Source organism: Theropithecus gelada, chromosome 16 (genome assembly GCF_003255815.1).
Source record: "Theropithecus gelada isolate Dixy chromosome 16, Tgel_1.0, whole genome shotgun sequence".
Classification (NCBI taxonomy): domain Eukaryota; kingdom Metazoa; phylum Chordata; class Mammalia; order Primates; family Cercopithecidae; genus Theropithecus; species Theropithecus gelada.
In genome coordinates this window covers 76,130,093-76,146,152 of record NC_037684.1, presented here as the reverse complement: position 1 = coordinate 76,146,152, position 16,060 = coordinate 76,130,093, and the positions used below count along the sequence as shown (strand labels likewise).

Genomic DNA, 16,060 nt, shown 5'->3' with positions numbered 1-16,060 from the left:
GAGGCCTTGATGGGACCAAGTCCCCCATTGAATGGGATTTCTCAAGGCCCACAAGCCAAAAATATAAAATAAAAATAAAATAGCAGTAAAAACCAAGGTCCAGCAGCCATCTGGGGCTGTGAGGCAGCTGGGCGGGTACTGCCTGGGCTCCTTCCATTCCAAGTTCTTCTTCTACCGAGGGGAGTCACAGGCAGGTGCCACCTTGCTGCTGGGGTGTCTCTTGACCGGCCTCTTCTCTGTTATAAGCCAGGGCAGGGCCTGGTGTCGGGGTCCCAGTGGGCTCGCTGGGTGGGGTCTGTCTTTTTGTTCCAGGGCTGTCCACAGAAGACGGAGAGTGACAGAGTCCCAGGAGCCGTGTTCAAAATGGCAGCACAGGAAACACGGACCCCCGACATGCGGGTCTGTGTGGAGCTGTGGCGTAGAGTTCCCGGACAAGTGTTAGTGTAATACAAAGCCTGACCTCACCGGGGGACAGGCTGCCCTCGTCTTGACCTTCTGGGCCCCTCAAAGAGTGGCTTGCTGCCCTGGGTTCTAGGAAGCCCCTTGGGCCGCTGGGCCTCAGCCTCGGCCTTGGGGACAGTCCTATCCGGCCAGGCTGGGGGGGACAGGGCTTTTGTTCCAGGGGGACTGATGGCATGAGCTCCTGGAGCTGAGCTGGTGGGGTGGGGAGGGCCAGTCTGTCTCCCTCACAGAGGGGCCCAATGCCAGGGGACACCCTCGAGGACCCTCACTCCATCTTGTCGGAAAAAAAGAAACATCTTCACTGAGCGCGTTGGGTCCCTTCAGGGCGGGCCCCACAGACCGGGGCCTCTGGAGTCCTCGGGGTCCCTGGGTGGCCCCCTGGCCTGACACTGAGGATGCCCCTGCACGCTGCTGATCCCAGGGCGAGGGCTGTGTGCAGCCTGGGGTGGGGGAGCTTTCAGAGAACCTCAGGTCACTCCCAGAATGGCCCCCTGGGTTCAGGTTGGCTCAGGGCTTCCTGCCTCACACCCTCACCTCAGGGCTGTTCGGCAGCCCTGACTCAGAACTCAGGTGGAAGAAACCTTCACTGTCACCCAGCACCTCGCGTGGGGGCCTGTCTCCACAGCAGGTGAGAAGTGAACGGGCACAGCTTCCCCTCTGCCCTCCAGTCCGTCCACCCCATGCCAGGGCTGGACCGATCCCACGCCCAGCTGAACTCTTGGTTATGGCTCTGGGTCAGAGCTTCCCCCATCCCCTCTGCCCAAATCCTCTCTGGGTCAGGGACACTGATTCTCTTGTCCCCCTGGCTTGTTGTCTTGATACCCTTGGAGGGGCACTCAGGAGTGAGGGGCCCTTGCTGCTCTCTGAGGTTGCTTGGAGGTGGGGGTGGGGGCTTCCACAGCTCGGTCTGACTGCCCCAGTGCCCTTCAGGGCCCTTTGACGGGGCGAGGGGGACAATGTGGAAAGTGGGGGAGGGGTGTTGTGGGGTCCTGCCCATGACCCCTGCCTGTCTACACAGCATGTCCAGCACACACACACGTGCTCAGCGCCTGCCCTGAGGACCGGCAGACCCATTTGAGTTTCTTAGAGTAGAGGAGGAAGAGGAGGAAGAAGAGGTGCAGGAGGAAGGCCAGTTAGGAGGGCTGGTGGGGTCAGGGCACTCCCCACCATTGACTGCCCCAGAGGGTGACTCAGGAGGGGACCTGGTGCTGGGGCTCACCTGGGGGTGGCAGGTCCCAGTGTTTCCTTGTGAGTTCCTTCATAGAGGTTTGAAGGTTCCTGAGGACCGCGTTGTCCTCCAGGGCCCAGCTCTGAGAGAGTCTCTCCTGAAACTCCCAGACGGTGCTCTAGGAAAGCTTCATCAGGCACTCTAGGGACAAGGCGGGCATCAGGCCAGGAGCATTCCCTGGGGGGTATCTGTGCCTGCACCCAATTTCTACCAGGCCCACCTCCCACTGGGTGGTGCCTGTTCCTTCTTGGCCACCCGGGGATCCAGCTGTGCACAGGAGGCGACAGCTGGGGAAGGCCAGGCAGGGAAGTGCTCACCACACTCCTGACTTTCATCTGGGTCATGTGGGGGTGGACTCAGTATGATCATGCCTTGTCCAGCCCACCAGGCCAGACCACCCCATCAGGACAGAGGAGAGAGTCATGGGGACAGTGTGAGGACACTTCCCTCAGGCCAGCTGGGATCTGTCCTGTGTGTTCCCTCCCCCGGGCACCCTTGGGCACACAGGACTTACCCCTGTGTATTTTGAATGATGCATGCTCCACGGCTGTCAGTACCCGCTTGCCCTCCAAGATAAACACATCCCACAGTTGCAGGGTGAGCCCAAAGGATTTCTGTGGGGACAGCAGGTGTGGGAGGACCTGGCCTTTCCAGGCTGGGGCTGGTGGCCTGAGCAGGGCCCACCCTGGAGTGCTGGGGAACCCCTCTCCATGGGATGAGATCCCCCATAAAACTGAGTCAGACAAGGTCCTGTAGCTCCTCATGGGGGGCTCATCTCAGCAGCGCTGTGGCTTCTGGAAGGAGGGACTTCCTGAGGATTTGGGGCTTCCCGGGGTCCTCCCAAGTCGGGTCCTGCCCCAGTCTGCTCTCGAGGCTGGGCCTGAGCCCTGGCCTCTGCTGTGGGATGCCCCTCTTGGGCAGGGCCTGGCTTGTGAGCCCTGTAGAGACCTGCCTGTGCCTCCTGCGAGCTGGGGGTGAACTGGGTCCTCCTGGAGGAGCTGGACCCCTGAGCTGAGGGAGCCGGGCACTGCATCCCTGGGCTGGCATCTCCCTGTGCCTCCTTACCCCACCAATGAAACACCGGAGGAGCCTCATCAACATGGAACCCTCAGTGCACAGCCCTTCCTTGCCCTGAAAGGAGGAGCAGAGGTGCTCAGGGCCCCCTGGGCTACCCTGAAGTTCTCCCACTTCCAGTCCCCTCTACAGACCCTTCTCCGAGGAGCAGAACCCAGGGCAGTGGCCAGGGGATCCCCCAACCCCTGCCCCATACCCAGATGCCCGATGGACACACTTCTCTCAGCCCTGCTCAGCCAGAGCTTGGCCCTGGTCCCAGCGCCTCTGCTTCCCCCAGGGCAGGAAAAGGAAACCCAACTCCGAACCCACAGAGAATCCCCATCCCAGGTCAGGCTGTGGCTGGGACTTGGCCTCTTGTCAGCTCCATGAGGGACTTGAGGCGCCCCTGCCTCGTGGGACCCAGGGCCTCTGGGGAGGAGCTGGGGGTGTCGTCCACTCACCAGGTGTTTCATGATATTTGGGAAGGACTTGTGCAACACCTGCTCCTGGTGTGATAGGAGCCTCCAGAGCCAGGCAGTATTCGGACTGTAGAATACTGAGAAGCCCCTGACCCATCACCCCATCAGAGCCCACTCCCAAGAGCTGGGTAGTGGCAGAGGACCCTGGGCCCTGAGGCCTCCCTCCCTCCTATCTGGTGACCCCATCATGCGGCCTCAGCCCTGGGGAGGAGGGCCCTAGCTGGAGGTGCTGCCCAGCAGCATCATAGGTCGAGGTGCCAGGAGGGCAGGCCTGCCTTTGATGCTTTGAGGCAGGGCAGAGGCAGGCAGGTGCCAGTGGGGAGAACGGGGTGGGTGCTGGGGGCTGTGTGGCCATCTCCTGGATGTGATGTCAGGCTGGGGGACATGGGATGCATGGGGGACATTGCCCTCTGGGCTTCATTGGCCCATTCGTGGGCAGGGAGAGTGGCTGGGAGCGCAGCCAGCTGGGAGGCAGGAGGACACTCAGAGAGGTAAGCGGTGCCTGCACAAAGTTGGGGCTGGCTTCAGGGGACAAAGGCCAGCCAGGGGGAGGTATCAATGACCTCTGCTGTTGGGGGTGAAAGGCATCTGACTTGAGGTAAGAGGGTCCCTGTCCAGACCCAGGCTGCTGTGGGACCCTCAGCAGGGACATCCTGGAGGCTCCAAACAAGCTGGGATGCAAGGAAGGCACCTTGCCTGGAAGTTAGGATCGCCAGCCAGGGTGGCTGTCCCCTGGCATGGCTGTGTAAGGCCCTGGGGGCAGCTGTCCACCTACCCTGCAGGGAGTGCCCCTCACCAACTAGCAGCTGGGCCAGCACCCAGAAAGCATCTTCCTCCAGCAGATACAGGGGGAGGATGGTGGCGATGTGGCTCAGGTCCCTGTGGTAGCCCACCTCCTGCAAGAGTCAGAGTCACCATGGAAGGATGTCACCTGGGAGGGCTGAGGCCACCTGGGAGGACTCATGTCACCAGAGATGGCAGAGGTCCTTGGGGACACCTGCCACAGGCCTCCAGGGATTTGGGGTGGGCATGAGGACTGAGCAGGTCACATATGACTCAGCTGACAAGGATCCTGGGGGGACTCCTGCAGCGAGCGTCTAAGCTCACATGGCCCTAAAGGGCACAGGCAGGGATTGTTCATGCCCCCTCCCCTGGGCCAGGCTGGGGAGGCCACTGTGCCAGGCCTGGAGCAGCATCTGTGAACTGCACCCACCATAAGGGCAGGCAGCGGGGGCTAACCACCACACAAAGGGTCCTGCAACAGCTCAGGGGCTGCCTGCCAGGCACAGGAGGGCGGCTGGGTCCAGACCCCATGTGGGCAGCCCATGGAGTCAGCTCAGCAGCTCTCCCTGCCTGGAATGGTCTAGAAAGTGGGAGTGGCGCAGGAGCAGCCACCTGGGTGACACCCTGCCTGTCTGTTGCACTCGTATGGCATTCAGGGAAAGGGAAAATTGGATCTTTGCCTGGTTTCTGGTGAAGAAAAGGCTTCCTCAGGATGCAAACTCATTTAATGACAAAAGCCTGGTCCATCAGGCACCTCAGCAACTTGTCAAACCTGTCTCCTGTGAGGACCATCTGCATGCGACCCTGCCAAGCTCCTGGGCTTCGGGGCAACACCAGGAGGGGAAGGTCATTTCTTCATCTGAGACATGGGGATCGGGTCAAGATGACACCAAGGGTCTGGACCTCAACCATTTTCCATCTCAGTTTGACCCCCTCAGCCAACCCTTGCTTGGGTGTCCACGCCAGCAAGTGAGCTTGAGTCCTGCCTACTACGTGCTGGTGGGTCACGAACACTGAATTTTCCAGAAGTGCCGACACCCCCGAGAGACACCCATGCCTGTGAATATGGGCACAGGGCCCAGGAATATTGCTGCCCGGAATACTCACAGGGTTATATGCAGAATAAGCCACGAGGATGTCACATAATTCCTGCTGCCTAGAAAAGAGGGAAAAGAGGGTTTTTTTGTTTTGTTTTGTGTGGATGCTGTCAGTTTCATTTTGTCTACAAACCCGTACAACAAACACAATTCTGGGTTCAGATGTTCTCCCAAATAAGCAGTGAGCTCTTCAGGACACCTGAGTTTTTAGGAGTTTTTTCAGTAAAATCCACATTCCTTACAGTGCAAATATCGTAGGTGTACAGTTAGATCAGTGATTATTTTCACTCTGGTTGATTTTTTTCTTCCCCTTTTGCTCGGGTTGCAAACACAGAAGTCCAGTCTTTGGGAAGTGCAGTTCCATGGTTCTGAACCAATGTGCAGAGCCTCCCGTCCACCACTGCAGCCCCTCCCAGAGCAGCTCCTTCATCCTCCAAGTCCCCAGCGTGTCCCCTTTACAGCTAACGTCTCCCGGCTCCGTCAGCCGCTGGCCATCCTGACCCGTTCTCCGTCTCTATGCTTTGCCCTTTCCCAGAATGGCCAATGAATTGGAATCATGCGGTGGTAGCCTGTGGGGTCTGGCTTCATTCCCTCAGCAATATGTATCTAAGTTCCACCCATGTTCCTGCGGGCATCGGGGATTCATTCCTTTTCCTCACTGAGTCGTCTTTGTCTGGAGTGGAACCTCCTTCCTCTTAAGTACCCCTGTTGAAAATCATCTCGGTAGCCTCCGGGTGTGAGTGACAATCAATCAAGCAGTGAACGCAGCATGCAGCTTTTGTTTGGACGTCAGTTTTCAAATCAGTGTGGTCAATATCTGTGACACTTTGGGGATGTGTGGTATAAGGCCACCGAACTTTGTGAGCCACAGCCCATCTGACCTCCAAAGTGGCTGTGCCCTGTCGTGTTCCCATCAGTCATGGGTGAGAGTTTCCAGGGCCCCACATCCTCCCTAGTATTCTGGGCTGTCAGTGTTGCCTGGGAAGGCTCCCAAGTCCCACCACCCTGCCACCTTCCTGGGTAGTTGTGGGTCATGGAGAGCACTTTTCACCATTTTGCGTAACTTTTTTTTGCTGCCTTCCATTTCCTTGGAAGCCACCTGGGTTCTGGCCCCACATGTCCCAGCCCGGCCCAGGGCTTAGAGCCCGGGAGGTGCTCGGTCCATAATGCTGGCTGTTGCCTGGGCCAGGAGAGCCCTTGGCAGCTCTGTCACTCCTCCTGGGTGGCCATGGCCTCTGCCCTGGGGAAGCCCTTAGCCCTCTGGATCACCCCATATTTCCCAGGACCCCTGCAGCCCCCATAGGCCTTACTTGACTCTGAATCCTTCTCTAAACATCGTGTGGTTCTGCGGGGTGCGGCTGGCATCTACCTTGATGCGGTGGGTGATCCTGGAGGACCTCTTGCCTTTCTCCTTCATGACCTGTAGGGTAGGGCTGAGAGGAGGAAGCAGCCTCAAAACAGACAAAAGACTTCCTGCCCCAAACGGCAGTCCTCCCACAGTCAGCACTTCTGGAAGAAAGGGAGGAAGGTTTCCTTCTGCAGAAAGCTCTTTTTTTGCCTTGTTTCTGAAGCCACAGGTGCCTGTGTCACCATCTGTGCCCAGCATGTGCGTCTGACCACAGCCCCCACCCCCAACCCGGGCTCAACGTTCCCTCCAGCTGGAGTCCTGGGCTCCTGACACAGCCTGGCCTATTTGTCCTGCCCTGGCCGAGTGTGGGAGGGCCTTACCTTGTATTTCCCGGGTTCTGAGACTTGACTTTGTCAATGTCTAGCAGAAGTGACCATGCCCAGCCTCACACCACCAGGGGAATGCCTTTCTACACGCTTTGAGACAGCTACAGACAGAAGAACCCTCTTGTGAGACAGGACGTGTGGTGACTGGGGGAGGAAAGCCAGCAAACAGTCCTGCTGTCCTATGGTGAGGATTGGGTCCCACCCACCTGCTGAGAGGCAGATGGTGCCATGTCATGGCCATGGGCGCCTGTCTCCTGACTGCAGAGAGCAGTCACAGAGGCCACTCCCTCCCTATGTTACCTTCTTTTTCTTTTGAGATGAAGTCTCACTCTTGTCGCCCAGGCTGGAGTACAGTGGCGTGATCTTGGCTCACTGTAACCTCCACTTCCTGGGTTCAAGCAATTCTCGTGCTTCAGCCTCCTGAGTAGCTGGGATTACAGGCGCCCGCCACCATGCCCAGCTAATTTTTGCATTTTTAGTACAGACAGGGTTTCGCATGTTGGCCAGGATGGTCTCAAACTCCTGACCTCAGGTGATCCGCCCACCTCGGCCTCCTGAAGTGCTGAGATTACAGGTCTGAGCCACCAGTCCCAGCTGTTATGTTACCTTCCTGCTGTTCTTATATTTTGTCCAGTCTCTGAGTATTTTCAGCCACTTGGCAGTACGTTTTGTTTCCTGACATCTTTGCTGTCAAATGAACCAGGATGGAGTTAGTGGAGCTGCCAGGCCTCCAGCAGCGGCCCATGGATGCTGCGTCCTGGGCTTCCGGGCCCTGAAGGAGCCAGGACAGAGCAGACCCTGGGAGCTGAGACTCTCTGAACTAACTGGAGCTGGTGATCTGGACTGGTGATCCCAGGACATGCAATCCTCAGGCCACAAACACCCCGAGTTTTGGTCGGGCCCCGGCCTTTAGCTGGGGACTTGGTGCAAACAGGCAATGGCCTCTGAGCCAAGATTGTGGTTCTTGGTTTGGGTTTTGGTCAAACGCTCATGGGAACAGAGTCCATCAGGAAAGGCTGCCCGTCCCAGGGACAGCCATGGCCTACTCACCACTGCCTGGGCCCACGGGCCACCCCCTCTGTCTCACCGACCACTCCTGATTCCTGGTCCCTGGACCAGCCTCCCACGCAGCAGGCACTGGCTCTTACGTGCACCTTCAGGGCATTGACATGGGCAACTCTGTCTCACTGTAAGGCAACCCAGGCAGAGCTGAGGACCTGCCCGGGCCAGGAGCCATCCTCGTCCATGAAAGGGCCCCGGCCCTCCCCATCCACCCTAAGTCTCATCCTGGGACAAGGCACAGGGAAGGAAGGCAAGGGCCTCCCTGTAGAGCTGACGCCCACGAGACACAAGGACCCTGGAGAAGAGGGAGCTCAAGGCTGGCCTGGCAGGAGCCACTTGGGGCCCGTGGGGTACCTCGGCCCACACAGTGGGACTGCTCCTCCTGGGCTGGACGCAACACCCTCTGCGGGAGCTGAGAAAGTCCAGTTCTGAGACGGGATGGGTGCCGCCTAGGGTGGGTGCCCGAGCCCTGACTGACAGCAGTGCCTCGGGAGTGACCACATCACCCACCAGAGTCCAGGGAGCCTGGCCTGAGAGCTGCCCAGCGCCCTGAGGATGCACCTGGAACCCATCCCACCCGACACTCCCCACAGGCCTTGCAGGGTCTGACCTCCCAGCGTGCACCTGCCTCTGCCTGCGCCCTGGCGCTGACCCTGCCTGTTCCCCATCGTCGCCCATCCTGCCTGACCCAGAGACTGTGACCCTATCTCCAGCCACCCTGGCCCTTCCCGGACTCTCTTCCTGTCAGAGCCTAGGCATAAGACCCCCAGGTCTCTAACTGGGCTGCTCAGCGCTGCTGGGGAGAAGCCTGGGGTGACAAGGGTGACCAAGGGCCCTGCAGGCAGTGGAGCTGGCCCCACCACCCCACCTACAGCCTCAGTGAGCTCTCAGGGTCATTGACTTTCAGCCCTCAGCCTCCTCCCAACCACTGCAAAAACCAGGACGTGGGATGCCTGCCTGTCCTCCCCCTACTGTCCTACCTACCCCAACTCAGCCCCCCATCCACCCTGCACAGTGCTGACTGAGCCAGTGGGAAGCAGAGTCTCTGGAGGGCCACGCAGAGCCTTGCGGACTGACCGAGTCCCCTCACTGAGGGGTCCCAGGTGAGCCACTGTTCCCTGACCACCCCACCTGTTTTCCTCCCCAGACTATCAGCTCCACCCTAGGCCATCTTGGTTCAGGTGCCTTCCAGAAGTGGCAGGTCTCACGGGCTCACCCCGCCCCCCTGCCCCAGACTCCTCCCTCTCTCCATCCTGTGAGTCCTGAGGGGTCGGCTCCAGGCTGGGCTCCCCTTACCAGGCCCAGGTCCTATCCCAGCACCACTCCCGGGGCCTTCAGCTGCACGCTGTGTTGTTCCCCTGGCCTCACTATGAGATACCCAGGCCAGGTCCTACCCTTCTTCTCCCCTAGCCTCCCAGGGTCACAGCCCTTGCTGTCCCCATGCCCCTCCCTATAGGATGCCTCAGCTGGGCCCCCTGAGCCCTTGGAGACCTGCTACACAACTGCCCACAGACCTGGCCAGGTGTCCCCTTGCCCTGTGGCCACCACCCTCAGATCTCACCAGGGCAGGCCCCAAGGGGACAGGGCCAGACCCTGAGGCTGCCCCCTCCTCTCCTGCTCACGTGGAGACCTCAGTGCTGAGAGCCCGGGGGCTGACCCAGCCCCTCTCTGACCCACTCACTCTCCCCAGCTCCCTAGATGGGCCCTGAGGCTCTGCCCTAACCCTGACCACGGGCTGGACCTGTAGGAGACGCAGGGAGGAGTTCTGACCCTAGAGAGGAGATTGGCCTGAGCCGGGGAAACCTGCCCTAACTCAGAGAGACCTTTCTAAAAACAAAACCCATCCCTGAGGTGAGACTGGTGGGTGGGGGGACAGAGGACTCACCACATAACCCAGAGGCGACCGGTGAATTTCCAGATGTCAACATGCTCATGCTCCATGTCCACTGCTGCCCCAGCTCAGCGTCCCTGTGACCCAGCAAGGGCCAGGGAGACAAGGGCAAGGTGAGGGGCTTGGGGTCCTGAGAGCATGGACAGCCTATCTCCACCCTCTGATCCTGGGGAGCCCAGGACCCTCTGACCAGGCTCTGACCAGTAGAGGAACTGAGGCCCCACCTTCCTCAAGGGAGCGGCCTGACCTGTACCTGCTCATACTTAGTAATGATGATGTTGCCTTGCCCCTGGGTGCGCAGGATATCCGGGTCCTCATCCATCTCCATCCTGCAAGACAAAGTCATCCAAAGGCTGTGCTGCACCCGAGAGCTCCAGAGCACACCCGAACGGCTCCCACCAGACCCCCAAATGCTGGCCAGACAGGTAAGCCCCATTCCACCATTGCTCCCTGAGACAAGAGGCTAAGCCCAGTGGTCCCACCCCTGCCCTAGTCTCTAGAGTCCCTGCCCTGGACCAGGAGTGGGCTCCTTCCTGAGAATTTGAACACAGGGAGACCTGGACAGAGAGGCCCATTGTTCCCAAATGCTCTGAGACAGGCACACACCTGCCCTGGCAGGACAAACAGCGTCCACCTGCTGAGGGTAAAGGGTCCACGATGGGCTGTTCCGGGCACCTGGAGGCAGTTGGGGTCAGGAACCAGACGTCTCTTTAGGATCAGCCTCCTGGGATCCTTCTGGGACCATGAAGATGCCCAGTTTTCTGTAGGAAGCAAGACATCTGGTGACTGCTCCGTTCTACTCCAGTTCTCACTCACTCTGGCCAGTGAAGCCGCTTCAGGAACAACGCCAGCTAAGCAGGAGGGTGTTTAGTTTGGGGAAAAAATGACCTATTGAGTCCAAAGCAGCCTCTTTGCTTGTGGAAACCCCGTCTGAGGTGGAGGATGGCGGACTCCGTAATTCCCAGCTGTCAGTACAGGAGGGGGCTTCGTTTTCCTGGATCACCAAGAAAAAAACAACAGAACTCTGGGGCCTTGGTCCTGGAGAACACCCAGGGGGACCATCCTCCTTGAGAATACCTGGGACAAAGGGAGGACAAGGTCTCCAGAGGATCAGACAGAGAAGGTTCCAGTCCCCAAGACCCTTTGACCAGGAGAGACCCTCCAGGCAGCCCTCTAGAGCGCCTTCATTTTCCACAACTGCCTGAGGGCAGAGGGCTCCCCACCCCACTCCCAGATGAAGGACCCCATGTGTCCAGTGGGGCTCATGGGGACCATCAGTGACCGCACCTGAAGTCTGAGTTGGTGAGACCTCCTCCTGTGGGGACTCAGCTTCGGACACAGACTTAGACTGAGAATCACCCCCTCCACCCCATGAAGAACCCCAGGGAAATCTAAGGGAGGGAGGCTGGGATCTAAGGGAGGGAGGCTGCAGAGGTCAGGGCTTGAGTCCAGCATGGCACAGGGCACGGCTGAGAGCACAGCCCAGGGTCACATCTGGGTCTGTGGGTCAGTCATTACCTCTCTGACTCTAGACATCTCACCTGTGGAATGGCTACATTTGGGAACAGCATCCACCCACGGAGTTGCTGTGAGGATGAAGGAAAAGGCCGTCCACAAGGTCAGTGCAGAACCTGCACCTGGCGAGTGCTCAGGGATGCCATGACTCATCCCCACTATGAATAGAGGCAAAGAGGCTCCAAGGACAAACCCTCTGTCTGAGGTCATCCAGCGGCCAGCTGGCCAGGCCTCTGCTAGCCAGGCCCTGCTGAGCAGGCCCCTTGACTATTTCCCCACTGATCATACTTTCACTAAGCCCCAGTGTCCAAGTCTCTGCTGACCAGGCCCCCACTAACCCGACCCATGACGACCAAATCCCCCACTGACCATGTTCTCGATGACCAGGCCCCCACTGACTACGCCTCCCTGGCCAGGACTCTGCTGACCAGGTCCCCACTGCCCGGGTCCCAGAGCAGCAGTGCTCAAAGTCCCCTACTCAACTGCCCAAGGGCAGAGGGCTCTTCACCCCACTCCCAGACAAGGGACCCCATGTGTCCAGTGGTTCCCACAATGGCCATCAGTGACTGCATGTGAAGTCTGAGTTGGTGAGACCTCCTCCTGCGGGGTCCCAGCTTAGGGCACAGACTTGGACAGAAGACCACCCCCTCCACCCCACTCATAGGAGCTCTGTCCCAGTGGCTCTTCCAGGGCCAGACTCTGCCCCTTCAGGGGCTGGAACCCCGGGCAGATTTGGAATCCAGGGCAGGGAGGCCACAGAGGTCAGGGCTTTAGTCAAGCACAGCACAGGGCAGGGCTAAGAGCACCGCCCAAGGTCACATCTGGGTCCCTGAGCCAGTCACTGCCTCTCTGACCCTAGATCTCACCTGTGGAATGAGTACATTAGGGGACAGCACCTACCCCCCAGAGTTACTGTGACGACGAACGAGACAAACATCTATACCATCAGTGCAGAATGGGCACCTGGTGAGTGCTCAGGGACCTGAGGCCGGCACCGCCCACCAGGTAGCGACTGTCCCAGGTCAACAGGGAGGGAACACAGCAGGTCACACTCACCTGAGTCTGCTGATCCAGCTGTGCCTCTCACTCAGGAAAGCCTCCTCTGCCCAGAACCAGACACCGCTGTGTGTCTTGTCTCCAAGAGCTCCAGACACAGAAGGCAGCTGGGTAGGCGGCCGGGACTCAGCACCAGTGACATTGCGGGGTCACGGCACCCATCACAACGGGCCCCCGCCTGGGTCAGCAGGGCCCAGAGTCAGCGTCCTCCACCCCCAAAGCATCAACATGTGTGCATGCAGTGTATTTGTGAACGTGAGCGTGCACACGTATGTGGGTGAACACGTGTGCATATGGTGTGTTGCTTCTATGGCTGGGCCAGGTGGCCCCATTCATGTACACACTCAGGTCCTTGTCACTGTCATCCCCGGCCCTGGGCCTGTGGCCAGCATCAGAGTGTCCACAGGTGCTCCCCAACCTAAGCCCTCCCTAGGTGGGGCAGTCCTGTGGGTGGGGGACAGAGAATTGAGGGTGGAGGGCAGAGGGCAGGCCCTCTCTTTAGCAGGGGACTCAGCTAGGGTGTAAAGTGCTAGGTCTGTGTGACAGGGCCGGATTCCACACATCTGCTCACCTCCTTCTCCCAGTAGCCCTCTGGGGTGACATGACTCATCTCCACTACAGATGGCAGCAAGCTAGTTCCAAGGACAAACCCCTGCAAGAGGTCACCCAGAGGCCAGCTGGCCAGGACCCCACTAACTAGGCCCCCACTGACCAAGCCCCCCGCAACAAGGCCCCTGCTGACCAATGCCCTCCCACAAGGCCTTCACTGACCAGATCTTGATTGATCAGGCTCTTGATGACCAAGCCCCCAGTAATCAGATCTCCGCTGACCAGGTCCCCACTGACCAAGAAGATCCATTGACCAAGCACCCAATGACCAGGTCCTCACTGACAATCCCTCAATGACCAGGCCCCCTGACCACGTCTCTGATGGCCATGTCCTTTCTGATCATATTTTTTTGTGACCAAGTCCTAATGTCCAAGTCTCTGCTGACCAGGCCTCTCCTGCCCAGGTCTCTGAGCCATGGTGCTCAAAGTCTTCTTTCAATGACCCCCCTCAGTCCACAAAGCCACCCCTCCCCACATTGGCACCCATAGGCCAGCCACTGGGGGTCTTCTCAAGTCAGGGGCCCTCCTCTGGGACACAGGGAGGGACACTGGGCCCCATGTTTTGGGTGCCCAGCTTCATGTTCACCCCACAAGACCCTCTGGGCCCATCTCAAAGGGAGTGGGGAGGTGGCCTGGCACCACCTGGACACACTGTCTGGGCCTATCCCTGAGCCACACAGCCAGAGGAATTGGGGGGACGTTTGTCAGACCAGGCATCCCGCTCTGTTGGGTCTCCCAGGGGCCTTCCCTCGGAGCCCGGATATAGAGACACAGCACAAAGGCTGCAGGGTGACCGGCCCAGAACCCTTGAGACTAGGCTGCGGACCACACAAAAACTGTCCCCAGACAACCAGAAGACCCTTTGCTAGTTTCTTGATACCTCATTTCTCACCAGCTACCTTTCCCCACCAGGAATCCTGCTCACGCAGAGTCAATGAGGAGAGGAAGATGGTCACAGAATCCGTGGAAAGAAAGAAAACAAAAGATGGGTGGGGAGAAGAGTTGGGAGTGTAGCGTTGTAAGGGTCCTACACTATGCGTGTTATTTGAGGGTTGACTGTGATTAATTAAAGGTGTATCTTGTGGACAACCATTACACACACAGTATTTTATATATATATATACACACACAGAGAAAGACAGAGAGTCTTGCTCCATTACCCAGGCTGAAGTGCAGTGGCCCAAACACAGCTCACTACAGCCTTGACTTCCCAGGCTCAAGCGATCCTCCCACCTCAGCCTCCTGAGTAGCTGGGACTACATGTGTGGGCCCCCATGCCTGACTGCTTTTGAAATGGTTTCTTGTAGAGATGGAATCTTGCTGTGTTATCCAGGCTGGTCTGGACCTCCTGGCCCCAAGCAATCCTCCAGTCTCAGCTGGAAGTGTTGGGATTACAGGCATGAGCCATTGCACTTGGCTTACACATGTTTTTTAAGAAGCATAAATACGAAGGTCAGTGTTGCCATGAAGTCAGGCAGGGGTTGGCAAACTATGGCCCACAATCCAGATGCAGTCCCCCTCCTGTCGTGGTGAATAGAGTTTTATCGGAGCCACAGTTCCTCCCCTGTGTTCACTTCTTGTCTGTGACTGCTTTGGGGCTGCAGTGGCGGAGCTGAGTAATTGTTGAGTAGGTGCAACAAAGACCACAGGGTCCACGAAGCCCAAGATGCTTACTACCAGGTCCTTTGCAGAAAAATCTTGCTGAGCCCTGGGGAGGGAGCCAGGTGGCATTGGGGAGGCCATCGGGGAGGCTGGTACAGTAATCCAGGCGAAAAATGATGGGAGCTCAGATTAAAGCAATCATGACAAGTGGCTGGAATCATGATGTACTTTGGGGATAAGACCAACAATACATGGATAGAATGGACAGTATTTAGGTATTTAGAGTTTCAGATGTTCTTTCTAACAAAGGACCCGTTTCTAAAAAAAAAAAGTACAAAAGATCAATTTAAAAATCTGACCAAAGAAACACCACCACAAGATTATTTGTGTGATTGGAGCTGGGGTTGAGCCTGGGTACCTTGTGCTTTCAGCACCCCTAACACCCCGGCTGTTCCAGAGGCACCCTACAGAGCCCCTTGGGTTCAGACGAGCAGAACTTGAAACCACAGATCGGAAGGAATAGAAATCTGCGCAGCTTTCACACAAGCCGTAACATTCTAAGCCGCATCTTTGCAGCACACTGACATGGGGCTACTTCACGCACAGCCAGTAAGTGATTGCACCAGTGCTGGGATTTGTGTCCACCCTGTTATAAGAAGGCAGCTGCCTGCGTGAGGCATGGCGGTGAGGAAACAATGCCACCCGGGTCTCACCATTAGCTGTGTGGACTGGCTGTACCATGGGCCAGACGCATGTCTTGGGCAGACACTTTTTAGATGCCAACTTGCCTGTAGGCAAAGATGACACAGAGGTGGCCGCAGGGAGGGCCTGTGTGGTGGGTTGAATTTGTCCCCTGAAATTCCTGTGTTGATGTCCTTAGCCCCAGTGCCTGAGAATGTGATCTTATTTAGAGACATCATCTTATAGAAATAAGTTAAAATGAAAAATGAGGTCAGTAGGGGGTACCCAATCTAACCACTGGTGTCCTTACTATAAGAAAAGGAAATGTGGACAGAGACACACAGAGGTAAGACGAAGTGAGGAGACACAGGCAAGGCCACCTACATGACAGGAGAGAGGCCTGGAACAGAGCCTTCTTGGACCACCCTGGAAAAGGACCTTCCCTGCCAACACTTTGATCTTGGACCTACAGCCTGCAGGACTATGAGACAGTGAGATTCTGTTGCTGAAGCTGCCCAGTCTGTGATACTTTAAGGGAGCCCTAGCAAACCAATGCAGCCTGTTAGCCCATAGATGATGAAAAGATGGAATGAGAGACGGAGCCCCAGGCTACCTGTCTACACTTCCCAAAGTGCGCTAAGGGATCCTTTGGTGGGTGCAGGTTTGCAAGATAATTTTGGGAGGTGCAGGGTGCATAATTTCAATGTACATTATCATGGATTTATCTTACTGTGAAAATGCTTCTAAGAATAGTTTACTTAAGGTTTACATGCTACTCAAGATACAGCTTTAAATGCTAACAAAAAGT

At 57.6% G+C, this 16,060-nt stretch overlaps 2 pseudogenes; both read right to left on the bottom strand.

Moving 5' to 3' along the window:
• Positions 1–239: 239 nt before the first annotated feature.
• Positions 240–2,454, bottom strand: LOC112610193 (annotated as a pseudogene).
• Positions 2,455–3,212: 758 nt separating this feature from the next.
• Positions 3,213–10,117, bottom strand: LOC112610192 (annotated as a pseudogene).
• Between the last annotated feature and the right edge of the window lie 5,943 nt (positions 10,118–16,060).